The 5,000-nt window shown below is 44.4% G+C and overlaps 1 protein-coding gene across 1 annotated transcript in view; it reads right to left on the bottom strand.

Moving 5' to 3' along the window:
- fat3b (FAT atypical cadherin 3b) overlaps positions 1-5,000 on the bottom strand; it is a gene marked incomplete at both ends in the record, with an annotated part of 105,817 nt that overhangs the window by 78,918 nt on the left and 21,899 nt on the right. The window lies entirely within an intron of this gene.

Genomic DNA, 5,000 nt, shown 5'->3' with positions numbered 1-5,000 from the left:
AATCGTTTGTAGAGGCTAGTCTGGAAATGCAGTGTAGCAGGTTTGGTGTCAATTGAGCAAAGAATTGCGGAACCCGGCGGAAATACTGTAGGAATGCAGGTTTTATTATTTTACAGTTCTTGAGAAAAACTGGACTTCATAATTACTGTGAGCTCAAGAATCACTCCCTTCAGTCTTAAATAAAAAACATTTGATAACAAAAAAAAAAAATCACTCCCTTCCTTGGGCCTATATTTTGGTGAACGTTTCATGTAAAGTGATTACAAGACATTATTATTTATTTTTTTAAATAAAATATTGACAGTTGCTGTAGTGCCACCACTATTAGCATACACCTTCCAGTTGAGCTTTGTCATAGGATAGGACAGGACAGGACAGGACAGGACAGGACATGACATGACATATGTTTTGTTCATTTTCATGCATGGGAAGGCACATTTTATGATTAGAAAGAAGATAAAGGTATATAAGAATAAGAAAGGCCAATTCAACTTTTTTTTTAATTGATGTAGTCTATTCCCACACAGAACACGTGCCCTCCCAGGGCCAGAACTCTCTGCTTGAAATCACATCCACTTACACTTACATTTAGCAGTCGTTAAAATGGGCCCTGAGGAGTGGAGAAGTGGAGTGACGTTATCAAAAATACAACATCTAAAATCAAGTCTGGTGTCTGGGAGAAATTTGGGGTAATTATAGATAATGAAAACAACCCTGTTAAAGGCTCCACTGCATGCGAAAGCTGTCTTTTTAGTTCATGATTAGCCTGAATTTTCATTTCTTTTCACTCCATTATTCAGCCTCAAAGCCCTCTCAGTGATGCCATTTTCTGAGATGGGGTTGTGTGACCAGTAAGAGCTTTTGGCGATCGGTTCATACTGGATTATCCCCATCCCCATTTGACAGGTTAGAATTTTAACCGAGAAAACCCTGCCTTCGACATGCAGACTCAGAGCATGGCTAGCGATTCAGGGCCTGGAGGCAGGCTACTTCATGATAGACTGCAACAGTGGTACTAATACAAACTCCCTCCCACATACAAACCTATATCTATCTATAAATACACCAAGTCTCTGTACGTCTGTCTGTCTGTGTGTGTGTGTGTGTGTGTGTGTGTGTGTGTACGGCTGAAATGCACATAACTCGAGAACCGTCAGCCCTACCGACTTCAAATCACACTAGTTCCACACCCCCACCGGATGTGTCATGTCGGTCGGACTCACGGTTGTCCAGAACCGCCACAAGGCCTCTGCCCGGGTCTGGACAGGGCCCCTGCCCATGGTCCATATATGGAGCTGGCCTGTTCTGTCATCACAACACTTTTGTTCTCTACATTTTATCCCACGATTTTGCAACCCATTTTTAGTGTCAATTATCTAATGTAATCCTGGGCTGTACACTTCCTCTGCCAACGTGGGGGGGCAGCGCCTTCTATGCATGAGGAGTCCAAGCTGCTTCTTTTCACCTGACAGGGGAGTTTCCCCGGCCGGACGTAGCGCGTGGAAGGAACACTACACTGTAATCCACGTAACTCTCAAGAACCATTCGCCCCACCAACTTCAAAGGCAATTGCCCTTACGCTATCCTAACCCTTAGAGAGATTGACTACCCCAGAGGACATTATTTGACCCCATGCATGTCCCATTCACTCTCTAATCCAATTGTGCCTTTGTGTAAATGTATAATTAGTTTTTCTGTGTGTGCATAGGTTTGTGTTTGCGCATAAGGCTCTGAGGCATTAGAATATTGCCAAACAGGGTACTGAAATATTGCATGCAAAGGAGTAGCCTAACGTCATCTAATATAAAGTTGGTGAGAATGAGGTTGTTTATGACAGTGAGTATAGTTCACCAGGTAGGCGTAACACATGCAGAGGAACAAGTTCATCTTTATAATTCCGTTCCCCAAACCAACCTGTAGGAGTCAATAGTGCAGCAACAGGAATAGCCAAGCCAGAGACACCATGGAGGATTCCAACCCAAATCTCCATGTAGTTGGGCAGGAACTTAATACCCCTTAGATGCCCAGGTTTGCATCGATACACTGTTTCATCAATTTGCTGTAGTTCAGTGTTCAAGTGTGTTCAGTGTTCAAGTGTTTTGGACCATCATTTTTTTTTATATAGACTGATTTTGGGTCGGATGGAATTTTGACTTAGGCACTGCTTTTAAAGCATTTGAAAAGTATGTATTGTAGGTTACGGCTATGGCCACGTAACCTTCCCAGAACACAGATGACAATATTACAATATTAGCCTCATTAAACAAATAATACATGCTGCACGTGTCGGGTAAGAGAGGAGAATTGTCACTGGTTAGTCTCTTTGTACTCTAGATCCCCTGGAGGCAGAGTCACTGGCCTGATCACGCTTCAGTCAGATCAGATCTGGGTGAACACCATCACAGCTGGCAACTTGACTGCAGACCAGACTATTAAGCAGACACAGGTTTCACAGACTGGCCAACAGAAGCAGAAGCAGTGGGTTGTGTCACTCTGTCTGCGCTCTGTGTGTGTGTGTGTGTGTGTGTGTGTGTGTGTGCGTGCGTGCGTGCGTGCGTGCGTGCGTGAGAGAGAGAGAGAGAGAGAGAGTTGTTTGTTTAGTATTGCATGCAGTGCTGGCAGTCACTGTGATATTTATTTGGCACACTCTTTTGGACCTGTATATTGCTGTGGGTCATTGTTAACCCGGTACCAGGACACACTGTTAAGCAGGCTGTCAATACCAGCTTTGATCTAAACCAGACCGTGATGCTTGACTAATGTGAGAGATGCCAGCAGCCTGCATTGGAGATCACAGACAGCCTTTCTTTGTCTGATCTGCTCCTGTTCACTATTCCCTAGCCTAGCCCTAAAACGTACTCAAAACTCACTGTAACCCTAAACGTAACCCCTAACCTCTATCCTTTCCTAATTAACCTTCAACATTATTCCACACGGTTGATTTGTCATATCATCATACTATAATTCAGTCAATGTCTGTCTGTCTGTCTGTCTGAATGTCTGTCTGTCTGTCTGTCTGTCAGAAACACCGCCGTATCTCCTCACCACCTGCCCCAATCGCTCCCACTTTTCACACAGGCATTGACCATAATAATATGGAGGTCCAATTTAACAAATTATAAATTAATAATTAATTAATTTATTGGTGAATAAAAAATGCTAAAACACACCCAGGGCGCAGTACCTCCCACGGCCACAAAGGGGGGGGGGGGGGGGGGGGCAATATCTCACAACGGGTAAGGGCTAGTCTTTCTAACACTAGCTATATGTCTATTATAGCTATATGACGTAAAATTGTCCATTCATTGTCAACTAGAAAAGTCGCAATACTTGGCCCTTATTTTACATATGGCTCGAGTGTGTGCGGCAAAAAGTGTGGGAGGAGTAGTGTGCCAAAGTATCCTCATTTACAATAACAACAGTCTGGTTGCCCTGTTAGGGCAACCACACTAATGAGAGGTTAATGTTTGTGTAGGACAAAGTTTGTGCACACACACCAAAAGCTGGATATAGGAGGGGCTAGCACCCATCAAAAACAAGGTATACGTGCACCAACAGTGAGGCTTTGAGGCCTGTGAGGTACACCCAAGCAAGCTGCTAGCCTATCGACAAATGTGTCTGGCACGTTATGGTGGATCATGGATGAAATTGCAATTGTGATATTTCAAAAATGTCAAAGAAAATGCATACTCCCCTTTCCCTGAAAATATCATAATGTCAGCAGGTCATGAAACTGTCTGGGCCTGTATTCCAGGTCTGCAAACAGCCCTTCTCAATTAACCCTGTATTATTGATTGATCCAGTCAGCGATTAGAACCTTTTTGCAAAGGCACTGTACAAAGAAGGAAAGGTCAGATAGGCACTGGAAGCCAAAGGTTTGATGGAATGCACTTTAGTTTAGTCAATGGGAGCCAAGTGTACAGGTGTATGAATAAACACTACATTTGAATGATTCTGACCTATCATGCTTTGTTTCCTGATCTCTTGTTTCTGGATGTGCTGCTGCTCACTTATATATTTGTAATCCTTGTCTCTAAACTACCTCCCCTGGCCAGCCGGGGCACCTGATGGAGGGGAAAGGAACTGGTTGGAATAACGTGTTCCGGCAGGGGAAACTCCCCTCTGTCAGGTGAAAAGAAGCAGCTTGGACTCCTCATGCATAGAAGGAGGCATGAGGTCTGCCCCAGGAGGCTGCCCCCCCCCCCAGGTTGGCAGAGTAAGTGTAGCGCCCAGGATTACATTAGATAATTGACACTGGGTGAAAAAAGTGTTTAATCTTATTGAGATATCTAAAGAGAGTACTGCAAATTTCTTCACCCAGGAGTCAGCCCAGCTCCTAATCCAGACAACAGTCTTGTCAAAACTTGACTATTGTAACTCCCTCCTTACTGGCCTACCGGCATGCGCACTTAAGCCTCTCCAACTGATCCAAAATGCCACAGCTCGCTTGGTCTTCAACCAGCCAAAATTCCCCCCTTGTGTCCCCCCTTCTCCGCTCCCTCCATTGGCTCCCGGTTGCTGCCCGCATAGAATACAAAACTCTGATGCTGGCATTCAAAGCAACCAAAGGTTGCTCCCATTGCAAGTCTGATGGAACCCTACAAACCCTCCGGCGCACTCAGATCAGCCAACGCAGGGAAGCTGGAAGTACCTTCACTAAAAACACCGGGACACCGCTCCACACCTCCCAAACTCTTCTCCCTTCTGGCTCCAAAACTATGGAATGCACCCAGACTTACACAGATTATTTTATGTAATATATACTGTATAAAAAAAGCACAAACATGTTCAGATATACAATATATGGGTAACATTGATCTCTGCTTGTATATTTCAAGTGGTGCAAATTTCTATGTAGGACAATTAAACAGAACAAGCATCTGTGGCATGAGCGATTGTTTCAGTGCAGCGTTGCGTCTCGGTGAGACGGGATTAGTGCAGCTGCTTAAAGTCTTTGTGCAGCCACCAGCAAATAGCTAGACTGCAGTAAAATACACACG

Source organism: Protomyctophum bolini (genome assembly GCF_963924005.1).
Source record: "Protomyctophum bolini genome assembly, chromosome: 13".
Taxonomy (NCBI): domain Eukaryota; kingdom Metazoa; phylum Chordata; class Actinopteri; order Myctophiformes; family Myctophidae; genus Protomyctophum; species Protomyctophum bolini.
This window is presented reverse-complemented; position numbering and strand designations above follow the sequence as displayed.